The sequence below is a fragment of the Schistocerca piceifrons genome, chromosome 1 (genome assembly GCF_021461385.2).
Source record: "Schistocerca piceifrons isolate TAMUIC-IGC-003096 chromosome 1, iqSchPice1.1, whole genome shotgun sequence".
Lineage (NCBI taxonomy): Eukaryota > Metazoa > Arthropoda > Insecta > Orthoptera > Acrididae > Schistocerca > Schistocerca piceifrons.
Window position 1 is genome coordinate 636939796 of NC_060138.1, and position 15955 is coordinate 636955750.

Here is a 15955-nt window from a genome sequence, read left to right on the forward strand (position 1 = left end):
AGAAACCATTAAAAGTAGAAATCCAACAGAAAGGTTTCTATGTAAGTTTTAAAAATTATCAAGATACAGAGAAAGTTCCAATTGCTATTTATGTTGATTTTCAAAGTTTACTTTTGGAGAGGGACAACTGTCAACCAAATGCAGAAAATTCGTATACAATGAAATATCAAAACTATGAACCAAATGGATTATGTTACTATACTAAATATGTAAATAGACAGTATAATGATCCCATTGTTTATAGAGGTTTTTCAAGATTATTTTATTGAATATATAAAAAAAGAACTAGAACAAATTGGAAGAATTTAAACTGAAGTTTAAGAAATGAAACCATTAGCTCCTGAAGAACATCCAAGATATAGAAGACTGAAGAACGTATATTGTGTAAATGTCATAATTCACCGAAAAAAAAGGAGGTTCGATATCATTGTGATCCGACTGGAAAACATATATATCCATTTTATGTAATAAATGTAATTTTCAGTGTAAAAATCTTAGTTTTGTACCAATTAATTTACATAATTTATTAGGATATGATTCAGATCTGTTTGTAAAAGAACTTGGTTATGGTAGGAAATAAAAACCTGTAATAGCAAACAATGAAGACAATTACATTAGTTTTTGTAAGAAGACAGAGAGTTTGAAAACGAAATTTATTGACACATTTAAATTTATGGCTTTGTCAATTGGTAACCCTTCATAAAATTTGAAGGGAGATCAAATGAATAACATTAGAGTTACTCGACTTTGTTATGAGAAAAGGTGTATATCTATATGATTACATGGATTCTGGGAAAAAAATTGGAAGAGACACAGCTACCAGTAACAGAAGAATTCCATAATAAACTTAATTACTGTGAAATAAGTGATGAAGATTATAAACATGCAAAAATAATTTGGAAAAAATGTAATATTAAAATTCTAGATATATATCATGATCTGTACCTTGTTATTGTCTGAAGTATTTAAAAATTTTTGAAAAACGTGTATAAAAGATTGTGATGTAGCCTATCTTGGTATTTCATTCCACTCGGATCATCCAGCAATACAATGATGAAAATGGCTAAACAGCCACTTGAGTAATTACATGATTATGATATGATTTCAATCGTTCAAAAAGGAATAAGAGAAGGAATATCGCATTGCTGTAAAAGATATGCCATACTTGCCATATGGTGGATCTGAATGGGTAGAACCAAATAATTTTGATTGTACAAAGTACAGTATCAGATACTGCTAAAACTAGATATATTTTTGAAGTAGGTTTAGAATATCCAAAAGAACTCTATGATTACATAAAGATTTACCACTCACTCCTGAAAATAAAATTGTAACTGGTACTAAAGTGTTGAAGTTGTTTACCACTTTAGAAACCAAAAATAATTATGCAGTTCACTATGGAAATCTTTAACATTATCTGTCTCTATGAATGAAATTAAGAAAAATACATAGAGTTTTAAAATTTAAACAATGGGATTGGTTGAAGAAGTACATAGATTTAAATACAGAAATGAGAACAAAAGCCAAAAATTATTTTGAGAAAGATTTCTGCACATTGATGATTAATTGGTGTTTGACAAGACAGTAGAAAATATTAGAAACAGAGTTGATATAAAATTATTGTCAGTTGGAGAAAAATGTGATATATTAACAGTAAAGCCAAACTTTAAAGCAAGAACTATGTTTAATCAAAATCTTGCTGCTATTCATATAAATAAGAGAAAAATTACATTCGTCAAACCCATCTATGTTGGTCTGAGTTGTATTTGATTTATCAAAAGAACTGATATATAATTTTGACTATAGGATAATGAAACCAAAATATGGAGAAAATATTGAATTGTATTATCTATATAAGACAGTTATATCTATAATACACAAACTGAAGATTTTAATGAATATATGACATTGATGATTGCTTAATTTGATTGTAGTGATTATCTTGAAAATAATATCTATGGTATTCCACAAGTTAGCAATAAACTTGTAGGAAAAATGAAAGATGAATGCAATGGAAAAATAATAGAAGAATTTTGTGGCTTGAGAGCAAAAATGTGTGCCTTTGAAGTTGGTGATAAAATAGAGAAAATATCTAAAGGAGTATAAAATGTATTGTCAAAAATAGATAAACTTAGAGGATTATAAAGATTGTTTCTTTAACAACAGAGAAGAGTGCAGATAAATTAATATGATACAAAGTGAAAAACATGAAATTCACACAGTAGAAATAAACAAGAAAGCGTTGAACCCTCATGATGATAAAATATATGTTTTGGAAAATGAAATAGACACATTATCATATAGACATTACAAACTATAAAAAAATCTGTACAAATGAGGGGTCTATTAAAGAAACTCAACAACATTAAGCATCTCAAAAAAAGTATTTGAGTTAGAGGTGAATGTTTTATATATGGTCACTGGACACGAACATTTATATATTAGCTATGGAGAAAAATTTCCATGGAGATTAATAATGAGTTTATGATTACTTCATCAAACAGATATTTTAAATTAATTATTGATTGGGATTTTCAATTAGCTAGAAACAAAAAGATAAAAATGAAATATAAGGGAATGAAGAAACTTAAAAACAGAAATAATTGATTTCAGAATAATTAATTAATTTATTTATTTACTTTTTACATTCACCATAAATCATTTTATTTATTTTCTTATGTTCATCTTTTATAAAAAATATTAAATTAATTTTCTTATATTCACCTTTTCTGTGAAAAAAATTATTTTAAAAAATGGTGAATTTGGTGGAAAAAATATTCATTTGTATTAATTTTTCTAAGTAATTTAATACAGTCTTTTTTAATGAAATTTAGTTAGAACTTCTAATGCTTTACACGCCAAGAAGCTATGTGGACCTGGTTTGCAAACTTCCCACCTCTCTCCCATAGGTTGACTTACATGGTATGCACAGCCGATCTTCTTCTCTGGATTGCTGGCCATGCCAGGAGTTTATTAGACTCTCTCTCTACTCTTGAATAATTTGGTACTCGAAGAATAATTGCAGTTCAGTCATGGTGTATTTCAACTTCCACAAAAAACAAATACACCATTTCTCATATAAATATACGAACTCGTGTGAGTCAACCAAGTCGTCAAACATTAGACTCTATAAGATACATTTACAACAGGGTTGGTTTAATAACCACCAGAAAATATGAACATGTCTTGCTTCTAGCAAGTCCAACACATGAGCTACTTAAAAGTCTAATCTCATTTCTTCATTTGTTCTAACAATCATCACAGTCACCAAACCAGCAAAGAATAGCACAGACTCTTCTCTACACATACACTGAAGCTCTATGGATCGTACAGCAGGTACATGTTGGCCGCCGTTCGGCCGCCGCGTCCACAATTTCCTCATGACTGTTTTTAGACGTGCACACATAAACATGCGCAGTAGGTCAGATTTGTCTTTCTCTCACTTCTATTTAAGATATCGTGGGTTAGAGATGGAGAAAGGCCAAGTGGTTCTAGAATTTACGCGGAAATTCTCGAAGCACTACAACCTGAAAAGTGGATTATAATACATCCGTTCAGTAGGTTCTAGTGAGCTGCCTCATGAGATAAGAGTGAGCTAGTGAGCTCTAACCTACTAAATGGACCTGCTCACTAGGTAAGATATAAATTGAGAAACTTAGAGTCTTGTTAGGACTATTTTAAATCTAGTAATTTAGTTTTGTAACACCAATAATTTACATTGAGGGAGGATGTTAGTGGTATAACGTTAATTCTGCTTTAAGGTGGCAACCCTGCTTTTTGGTTTACGTTAACTTTCGTTTCCAGAAGCTTTTTTTAGACTGTGTGTGTGATTGTATTCACCATTGAGCTGCACATTGTTATATATCTAAATAAGCTCTGCACAAACTGATGTAACTGTTATCAGGCTTCGTTTAGTGATTTTAAGGGTTTGCCTTGAAATTCTCCTTAGTTACCTGTAGCAGAGGTATGGAAGCATGACTTTGATGGATTACAGCTCCTATGGGTAACCCAAAGACCGTTTGTTTAGCTTCAGAGCATCCTATCAAGCTCCACGCGATTTTCACATTCACTACTTACAGTGAAAGGAAATCAACAGAGTGCATGAAGTTTCATTCCTGAACGACTGTCTCTGTATATCTCTATTATGCTTTGATACATCATTAATCGACGTTTAATATTACTGTTTCTGTAGTGTTGAAGATGCCTTTTTCTTTCTGTGATTGGCATTATATGTGATGTATGAAAGACAAGATAAGCTTGCGAATGACTCGCTAGAGCGCAGTAAAGTACAGAACATGTGTCACCATATGGCGAGTGTTTCATGAATGATTACAGGCAAGAACCACATGAATCATGTCCCATTATCTTTAGATGCTAAGAATTTCCTGGCTTGCTGGCAGTGTTAATAGGATGAAGTATGTTATTAGCTAGTTTCTTTGTGTGAGTGTATTGTGCCTGAGGTCTTGTGAGTTTTATTTTCTCGAAAATAATTATGGCATACCATGAGCCTGAAAGCAAAACAATACAAATTCAGTGTGCAACTTAGTAAAAGATTTGAAACGTGAAGTTAGGATGAAATGAAGGGACTTGGTACACTCAAACCCATTATAAAAATGGATCAGCACCAAAAGCAGTGCAAATCCAGGCAATGGCACATACCTGATTTCAGTGGAGCTATGTACAGTAGCACCTCTAGCAGCCATACTCACAATTTCTGGCACTTTAGCACAATTAAACCTACTAAAAATGACGCTTTTTGTGAGATATTAATGTGATGTACAAGTTAAATGGCGTTTGTGCAGTTATAAATACCATAAACTATCAAATACAACATGGGGGCTGTTTGGTTTGCTTCAGTCAACCAGTCATGGCACAGGTCCCATGACATCGTGGAACATCTGGACTTGTTATCAAACATACATTTAATTTTTTGTGGGAGCAAATTATCAATTTTGGAGCTACTGTTTTATTAAAATTTAGTGATAGTAAATTGACACTAAACCACTTCCTTAAAACGTTTTAGAAGTATGACCATCAGTGATAATGTTCGTGTTGTCTACAAAAAGGTAAAATTGCACTTTAGCTTTGTGCTTTGTAATAAGTCATCCATAAATATAAGGAAAAGTAAAGGAACAAGGGTTGGATCCCTGGTTGATTCCATATGTGATGCTTTTCAATTTGTTCAAGTCAGACCAACAAAAAAATTGTCATTAACTGTCTAATACTAGATTCTGCATCCTGTCTTTGAGGTATGATTGTACCTACTTCTTTTGATGCACCACTTGAACCTAATTAACTGTTACACACAGCCCACAGCTACACTTGCATATCAGTAGTTTTTTATGATAAGCGATGGTGAGTAAGTAAGTAAGCTACTGTACATGTTATAACATCAGCCGCTATTACATGTCTACCTGTTTGGGTAAGCATAGCTTGTGATGCAGGCCCCACACTCCACCTGTCAAGCTGTCACATCATACAATGTATCGTCATGCATAGCATAGCTTCTGAGCAGTGTTTACAGAGGGACATGTGATACTGAAGCCGCTGTCCATTATACAATATTTACATTATGCAACAAACAGTGTGGAAGACTGGATTAAAGGCACTGAAGATTGCGTAAGCATTTTCAGAGCATGACCAGATTTTTCAAAGAATAAACACTTTCCATATTCTTGAAATTAATATGCAGCTTGTACTACACACTTTCTAAAGTAGCCTATGTTCTTACCTGTAGTTCAAGCTATCGGCATACCAAACTTCATTTAATGGGTTCAGCAGGTTAGTTGTGAAAACATAACAGAAAATAGTTATTTTCACATTTATAATGCAGTATCAGTGTAGATGTGGATAAAACCTTCAGTTACAATTCCTTTTTTTCTGAGATCTGATTTTGATGAAATAAACCCTATATGGTGACCCAAGCTGTGCTCAAGCTACATGTGAAAAGACCTTGAAAGAAATTAGCATATTCAAATAGACAAACTGGCAGATACAGCGATTTAAGATGAAACTTTAAATCATATGATATTTTTTACATGCTAGTAATATGATGAAATAAGGGCTACATGGTGCCCCGAAATATGCTCAAGTTAACTGCAAAAACCTCATGAAAATTCGTCTAGTGGTTTTGAGAAGCATGTTCAAACAAACTGACATGACAGTTTTACAGATTTATTATCAGTATAGATAGATATGCTAGCTTCCTGTAATAATATATTATACTTCACAGTATCAAAGGCTTCTGATAAATCACAAAATAATCCTTTTGCCACCATTTTATCATTTATGAACTACAGATATTTTTTTATAAGTGCATAGATTGATTGTTCAAATTTGAACAAGTGAAACACTTTAATAATGTCTTAAATTCGGAAATGAATATACTGTATCAAAGATCAAGCCAAAATTCATGATTTTTATTTTGGTTTGTTGTGATAAAGTGTTGAGAAATACCATGTCTATGGTTGAAAGTGCTATCTTTAGATTTTACCTTGGAGTTATATTTTTGTATTATTTAGTAATTTATTACATAAAGAATAGCAGATACTTTTTAGAGAGCTCTGGCACCATTGTTCTGATCCATAATTGTTACAGCCTTTCATCAGTGTGGAAAGCACAAGCTACATTTGTTCTCCACTTATTCTGACTGAACTTATTACTTCTCTAATTACTAGTCTACAATCCAAAAGTTTCTATTTTGTCAAATTATTTATTTAAAAATTGATTTGAATACGAAAACTGCTCTTAATCTACGCCCTGCTGAACGGCCAACGATGTAAAACCTCTCAGACTTAAGATTGTGAAATTAAACTATGAGTTGTAAAAGTCACAAAGCTCAATATGAAAAATGGTTACACACTACTGGATTGTGATCACCAATTTTAACAATATTGTTTTATTATATGACTAATTCCCATTCTCGGTTCTAATGTTTTCTGAAATTTGGGTAGCAAAATCACCAAGGACTATTTCTGTTTGCCAGACTTAGCCATTACTTAAAACATATAATCTTTTTTAACTCAAAATGATCATTTATATCTCATTGTTCGGCGTTGTTCTTTACTTAGCCTTTGGTATAAAATTAATGATTGCCCTAATTCGGTGAGTCATGAACAGGCAGCTTTGAAGATTTCATTGTGTATCATTTGACTAAATCGAACAGTAATTAAATGATATTAAACTATGTTAAAAAATTTTGTTGCACATAATGTAAGCAATTTGATAAATAGAAAATTATGTATGATTAACAACTGATAATGAATCCTTAATGGATATCAATATACTCTTTCTAACCATAATGTGTAGGTAGCTCTTAAGTGACAATTCGCACATTGTCTAAGCTTCAAAGGTCTCTTGAAGGCATGTTAGTACACTGGAAAGTGTACACATACCACAGTGTGTCACTAACAATTGCAGACAAGACGTTCTCTACAGAACTGCCAAGAGAAGTCAAGTTTACTTTTTTCTGAATTAAATATTATTTGCCTACTTTGAAACTGAAAAACTTAATGGTGGCCCACTGCTCTCTGTTAACAAAATAATGGACAGAATATAAATAAAAACAATTGCTGTGAAGATTGGGAAGGGAATGTTCAAAAAACAAAAGGAAGCAGAAGAACCATCGAAACTTAACATGTGAATAAGCGAATCACGAAGATTGATTCGTTTAAAGATGATGCGATTCGTCATCGTTTTTATAATTGTTATTGCAGGAGAGACGTCCAACACTCAGGCAGTTAAAGAATCTGCACCTTTTCAAGGCAGTCGCACATCCTTTCCACTCTTTTACACAACCCAGGCTTTCTCTATGGACATTTCTGTGGCTGTAAGATGGAGCGTGAGGATATAGCTGCATGCCGATGCCAATTTTGAAGGGATATTCATAGCATAAATATTGATGAAGTGGTGTGGCTTTACGAAATGTGAGTCAATTTTAGAAATTTCTGTGACAGAGGTGATAATTTCATTAAATGACACATCAAGAATATAACATAGCGACAAGAATGATTCAGTGAAGTTTTTCCTTTATCTCCACAGAAATGGAGCAAAGGTAGATACTTTTTTGTGATGCATAAATGGTTCAAATGGCTCTGAGCACTATGGGATTTAACTTCTGAGGTCATCAGTCCCGTAGAACTTAGAACTACTTAAACCTAACTAACCTAAGGACATCACACACACCCATGCTCGAGGCAGAATTCGAACCTGCGACCGTAGCGGCCGCGCGGTTCCAGACCGTAGCACCTAGAACCGCTCGGCCACTCCGGGCGGTTGTCATGCATAATTTACATCTATAAGTACCTACAAAATAAAATTATATCATTGTTATTTTTGAAATTTTAATAAGAAGACCTTAAGGGCAGCTAATTCCAAAGACGTTCATCTCAGGAATTCAGTCTGTATCACACAGAGTAAATAATATTGTTTATAATATAACTGCCTTGTTGCAGAGATTCCATTATTTGTATCGCTTTGGTTCTTTCTAAAGAATTTGGGCTGACCTATTTAACATACATTACTCTGCTGTCATAAACACATTGAATCTAACGTTTTGTTCTGTTAGAATTAAGGAAGCGAATAACTAAAACTAATAACAGTTTCATTGCAAACCTACAGCGATCTGTTCCTCCTGTCGACACTGTAAGGCGCCCTGTTAGCAGTTGACACGCAAGAAAACCGTTGTACGTCATATTTAACTGAAATTATCTCTACTGAAGATCGCCACAGAATTCTGTTGAAAATGTGATGCATTCTTAAGATTTAACTCGCCTAAAGTATTCACCTATCTTCTATAATAAAAAAGTTTCCCACATGTCGAAAATACGGTAAAGCTGGGTTCCCACCCACATCCAATATGGCGCCACAGCTTGTGGCTTTCTGTAGAACATCGTGAGCTACCGTTCACACAGGATGCCACAAATTCTACGTAATTGCATAGCTTTCAGTATGGCATCAATTGAAACCACATGGGCGGATATGAATGTTACAGTCCAGGTTATGGTCTTTTAGAGCCATGACAAGTGCTAAGTACAAGAAAGACGAGACGAGAGTGTTGGATCCGAAAATAGGTTTCGCAGAGAGATAAATCAGGAGCCACAAACACATTTTTAATAGAAATAACACTCGTAGACCAAAATGCTGTCTGCAATGGCAAACTAACCGACAGCTGGCATGTAAATATCATCTGGAGGCATATCATTCTTCCAAAATTTTAGAATTTTGTTGTATTCTTTGGTATAGGCATCTCGAATAACTAATTTTTAGTTTTAACAGCTGCCACATCGCACTCTGCAACTATTTCCTATGTATAATCCACAATTTATTGAATGATAGGTCTCACAAATTACGAAGTTTATACAACTCGCTTTTTTGGTTACATATACTAGTATATTAAATTTATTTATTTACTTAACCAAAAGCCATTGGTTGGCAAATATTGCCCACACACGCACACACACACACACGCACACACACACACACACACACACACACACACACACACACACACACACACTGCTGCTACAGAAAATCAAGCATAGGTTACTGTTCTTGTAGTTCCAAAAGCTGAGAAAGTGTGCCTGCCGACCACTGTTTCCCGTTTTTTCAGAAATAAAATAAAAACACACCAGAATCGAAATCATTACAGCTGTAATTATTCCACAATAACTGCGAGTGTTTCAAAATACTCCCACCAGGGAAGGTTGTAGGAGAGTGGCGCAACAAAGTACAACCAAACGGAACTTTTTGTAGTGTGACAAAAGTCGCGTCTCTTAAGTTGCGCCACTAAAAACTGGGAGTTCACACATGCAACTGCATTGCAGCTGTGGTCTGCCACTAGCTGTGGCAACACTACTGTTATGTGTGTGAATGTCGTGAGAAAATGCATTGTCATAAACTTCTTCATATTGTCTTAATATTTTGTTGCCACACATAAAACTAAAATCAAAAGTAGTGTAACTCTTCCAGAACACATTGATGCAGTTCCCATATTTATATAGTGAATCGTTTGTCTGTTTAAGCGAGTTAAATGAAATGCAAGATTACACATGTTTTGCTTGCGGGACGTAGGAACCCTGTTCCGCTCCTCCACATGCTCCTCCCAATGTGTCAATCCTAAAGTAAGACTATAGTTACATCTCTGGCTACTATTTTGATGCCAGATATAATCTATCAAAATAGTTTATACAGAGTTTCAGGGAGAGCATAAGGGAACAATTGACAGGAATGGGGGAAAGAAATACAGTAGAAGAAGAATGGGTAGCTTTGAGGAATGAAATAGTGAAGGCAGCAGAGGATCAAGTAGGTAAAAAGACGAGGGCTAGTAGAAATCCTTGGGTAACAGAAGAGATATTGAATTTAATTGATGAAAGGAGAAAATACAAAAATGCAGTAAGTGAAGCAAGCAAAAAGGAATACAAACGTCTCAAAAATGAGATCGACAGGAAGTGCAAAATGGCTAAGCAGGGATGGCTAGAGGACAAATGTAAGGATGTAGAGGCTTATCTCACTACGGGTAAGATAGATACTGCCTACAGGAAAATTAAAGAGACCTTTGGAGAAAAGAGAATCACTTGTATGAATATCAAGAGCTCAGATGGAAAACCAGTTCTAAGCAAAAAAGGGAAAGCAGAAAGGTGGAAGGTGTATACAGAGGGTCTTTACAGGGGCAATGTTCTTGAGGACAATATTATAGAAATGGAAGAGGATGTAGATGAAGATGAAATGGGAGATATGATACTGCGTGAAGAGTCTGACAGAGCACTGAAAGACCTAAGTCGAAACAAGGCCCCCGGAGTAGAGAAAATTCCATTAGAACTACTGACAGCCTTGGGAGAGACAGTCCTGACAAAACTTTACCATCTGGTGAGCCAGATGTATGAGACAGGCGAAATTCCCTCAGACTTCAAGAAGAATATAATAATCACAATCCCAAAGAAAGCAGGTGTTGACAGATGTGAAAATTACCGAACTATCAGTTTAATAAGTCACAGCTGCAAAATACTAACACGAATTCTTTACAGACGAATGGAAAAACTGGTAGAAGCCGACCTTGGGGAAGATCGGTTTGGATTCCGTAGAAATGTTGGAACACATGAGGGAATACTGACCCTACGACTTATCTTAGACGATAGATTAAGGAAAGGCAAACCTACATTTCTAGCATTTGTAGACTTAGAGAAAGCTTTTGACAATGTTGACTGGAATACTCTCTTTCAAATTCTGAAGGTGGCAGGGGTAAAATACAGGGAGCGAAAGGCTATTTACAATTTTTACAGAAAGCAGATGGCAGTTATAAGAGTCGAGGGACATGAAAGGGAAGCAGTGATTGGGAAGGGAGTGAGACACGGTTGTAGCCTCTCTCCGATGCTATTCAATCCGTATATTGAGCAAGCAGTAAAGGAAACAAAAGAAAAGTTCGGAGTATGTATTAAAATCCATGGAGAAGAAATAAAAACTTTGAGGTTCGCCGATGACATTGTAGTTCTGTCAGAGACAGCAAAGGACTTGGAAGAGCAGTTGAACGGAATGACAGTGTCTTGAAAGGAGGATACAAGATGAACATCAACAAAATCAAAACAAGGATAATGGAATATAGTCGAATTAAGTCGGGCGATGCCGAGGGAATTAGATTAGGAAATGAGGCACTTAAAGTAGAAAGGAGTTTTGCTATTTAGGGAGCAAAATAACTGATGATGGTCGAAGTAGAGAGGATATAAAATGTAGACTGTCAATGGCAAGGAAAGCGTTTCTGAAGAAGAGAAATTTGTTAACATCAAGTATAGATTTAAGTGTCAGGAAGTCGTTTCTGAAAGTATTTGTATGGAGAGTAGCCATGTATGGAAGTGAAACATAGACGATAAATGGTTTAGACAAGAAGAGAATAGAAGCTTTCGAAATGTGGTGCTACAGAAGAATGCTGAAGATTAGATGGGTAGATCATGTAACTAATGAGAAGGTATTGAATAGAATTGGGGAGAAGAGGAGTTTGTGGCACAACTTGACCAGAGGAAGGGATCGGTTGGTAGGACATGTTCTGAGGCATCAAGGGATCACCAATTTAGTATTGGAGGGCAGAGTGGAGGGTAAAAATCGTAGAGGGAGACCAAGAGATGAATACACTAAGCAGATTCAGAAGGATGTAGGCTGTAGTAGGTACTGGAAGATGAAGAAGCTTGCACATGATAGAGTAACATGGAGAGCTGTATCAAACCAGTCTCAGGACTGAAGACCACAACAACAACAGTTTTCTTTAATAAACTAGTATAATAAGTAATTATCTATTTATCTGATTGCTAATGATAACAAAACATGGTAAGTAGGTCATTGCTAGCCTTGTGATCGGTTAAGAGGTATGCTGAGTCTACATCATTTAATGCATACATGATACTAAAAATATATCAATAGCACATGTAGACGCATTTTCTGATTGCAATTATTTTAGAAGGCTTGTTTATTAGTAATATATTGTATAACAAAGAATTATGCTGAAATATTGGGAAGATAATTGCAAATAATTACTGTGAGGTGCGTATTGTGTTAATAACGACGATGTGATGCAGGTAGATGTGTATATGCAGAGAATCTGTTTAAATGTAATGTTATGTTAAGCTTGTAAAGACACAGAAAGTAGCTTATACACTTCTAATGTAATATTCGAATCTAATCCACACTTAAGATTTTATGTGTACAAACAAAGTGCGCAAGAATTGGTATCTCTGTTCACTGCCAATTCAGATGCATGCACGTAGTATAATTGTTTGTACAGTTTTCTTAATTTGACAAGTAAAATTTTCTTGAGCTGCAACAGGAAACGAATAATCACAGTATTTGCACATATTATTTTATTTCGTCGAGTGTGGCACATATAGAGATGGTGGTACTATTGCGTACACAAGGTATAAAAGTGCAGTGCATTGGAGGAGCTGTCATTTGTACACAGAGTATTCCATGTGAAAAAGTTCCTAATGTGATTATGGTCGCACGACGGCAATTAAAAGGTTAAGAACGCGAAATGATTGTTGCAGCTAGACGCTTGAGATATTCCATTTCGGAAATCGTTACATTCTCAATATTCCGAGATCCACAGCGTCAAGAGCGTGCCCCACAATACCACATTTCAGGCATTACCTCTTAACATGGAGAGTGCAGTGGCCAACAGCCCTCACTTAATGACAGAGAGCAGCAGCATTTGTGTAAAATTGTCAGTGCTAAAAGGCAAGCAACACTACGTGAAATAACCACAGAAACAGTGTGGGATGTACGCCGAACGTATCGGGACAGTTTGACGCAATTTAGCGTTAATGGGCTATGGGAGCAGACGACCGGCGCGAATACCTTTGCTAACAACATGCCACTGCTTGCAGCGCCTCTCCTGGCCTCATGAGTATAACAGGTCAGATGGGTCCCGATTTCAGTTACTACACGCTTGATGGTAGGGTTCGCGTCTGGCGCAGACCCCATGAAGCCGTGGCCCCAGGTTGTCTTTGGTGGCTCTATAATGCTGTGGGATGTGTTCAGTTGGTATCGACTAGGCCCTATGGTCCAACTGAACAGAAAAATGAGCTGAAATGGTTACGTTGAGCTAGATCATCAGCAGCAATTCATTAACCTCATATCCCCAAACAACGATGGAATTTTTATGAATGACAATGCACCATGTAACCAGGCCACAACTGCTCACGATTGGCTTGAAGAACTTTCTGGAAGTTCGAGCAGATGTCTTGGACACCCAGATCGCCCGACACGAATTCCATCGAAGATTAATGGGACATAGGGAAACATCTCCCAGACTGTGGCTAAGCCAGGTCTCCGCAATATCCCTTCTTCTAGGAGTGCTAGTTCTTCCAGGTTTGCAGTAGAGCTCCTGTGAAGTTCGAAAGGTAGAAGAGGAGGTACTTGCAGAATTGAAGCTGTGAGGGCGGGTCGTGAGTTGTGCTTGGGTAGCTCAGTCTGTAAACCACTTGCCTGTGAAAGGTAAAGGTCCTGTGTTTGAGTCTTGGTCCGGCACACAGTTTTAATCTGCGAGGAAGTTTCATTAATGGGACATAACTGATTAGTCAGTTCGTGCACAAAATCCTGCGTTGGCAACACTTTCACAATTATGGATGGCTATAGAGCCAACAAGGCTTAATATTTATGCAGGGGACTTCCAACGATCTGTTGAGGCCAAGCCACGTCGAGTTTCTGTACATCTACATCTACATTTATACTCCGCAAGCCACCCAACGGTGTGTGTGGAGGGCACTTTACGTGCCACTGTCATTACCCCCCTTTCCTGTTCCAGTCGCGTATGGTTCGCGGGAAGAACGACTGTCTGAAAGCCTCCATGCGCGCTCTAATCTCTCTAATTTTACATGTGTGGTAAAAGGAGGTCTGACAGAATGTTAGTAGATATTCTACGATTTTTGTCATCTCAGTGTATTAGTACATTGTGTCACACTGTAGGAGGCGACTTATAATCTTCTACTTGAATTATAGCTGATAATTGTTGTAAGAAGCTTATACTGGCAACAGACTGCGGTTATTGAGAACTGTTTAAAGTTAATCGCTACTCTAATTCCAGTCACTTTAAAACAGTGTAGGAAGAGGCAAGTTGACTAAGATCAACTGCTTGGTACAGGTTAAGAAGGGTCGTCCACAGTCAGAATCAACTTCTTACGATTACTGCAAGAAATTTAGCAGCTAGCAGTAAAAGTAGAGGACAAAGAGTGACTTTATCTGTTAAAATTATCACTTCTTCATATTAAAAACAAGTAGCGACAGTTAACTAACCAGAAGCAACGAAGTTATTCTGTCACAGTGCAAAGAATTTGCAAATAAAGTCATTACTTTTGAACTTCTGTCTTTCGTTACACACTCACATCTGTGGGCTTTTACATTTACCTAAATGAGCTGTGTATGTGTTTTCCATACTTAGGAATAACCCCATAATGTAAACACAGCTTATTTAATCTAATGGTTTCTGCATTATCCTCTATCTTGATTTTCGTCCTTTGATACCAATGGGTATCGTGCGCACAAAATGCCGTGGCCCCTAGATGTGCAGTCATCTGGGGAAGCGTGGGGAGAGAGGCAATGGTGGGGGGTTGCTCAGAGCGCTGCAGGGCAAATGATGAGTGCTGTAGAGGAATGAGCCGTTCTAAACTGAGGTCAACACTCACATTTTTTGCAGATATTAAGAGCGGTCCCTTCACGCCCACATTTGCATGGCTACCATTCAAACAGATCTACTGTCATCTTTGCTTTCGTTAGTATCCAAAAAGAATTCAGCCTAAAATACAGCGATTTATTTTCGTTTTGGTTATTAACCATTTTAACTTTCAGAGAAGCGTCATGAGCGGCGAATTTTGAGTAAAACCTACATACTTCTCTGGTTGCCATGTTAAAATTTGCTTCTCTTGTCGAAACACAGCAGAGTTTACACTGTCTCTCACCTCATCTTCATATTTCTCAGACACAACTGTGAGAGAATTCTGAAACACTGGTTTATTACATTTATTAAGTGAGGAACTGAGGAAAGGTAAAGCCATTAACTTACAACAGAAACAGCCTCGGTACAAAAAAACGTGTAATGTCTTCACATATACTGTTCCAAAACCCATAGCATTTTTCATTTCACCAGGTATCGATAGTCCTTAAAAATTACATTCTCTCATCGAAAAAGTCTGTAGTCATTGGAATAACACAGATAATGAAGTTTTACATAATATCGATTTGAAAAAACAGACTCCTCTTTTCCTGATAGCATTTGCCAAAATCTCATTTCGATATCTGAAACTGGTTATGAATCATGAGGAATGTTATGAAAATTTCACTCTGGGTTAATCGCTGGCACAGCGCAATCGCAAATGAGTGTGCTACATCAGATCAATTTTCTCGAGATTGGTGACAGATAGATACCTCTAACAAAGTCTAAACAAAAATTCATTATGTTACCCATACTTCATACACA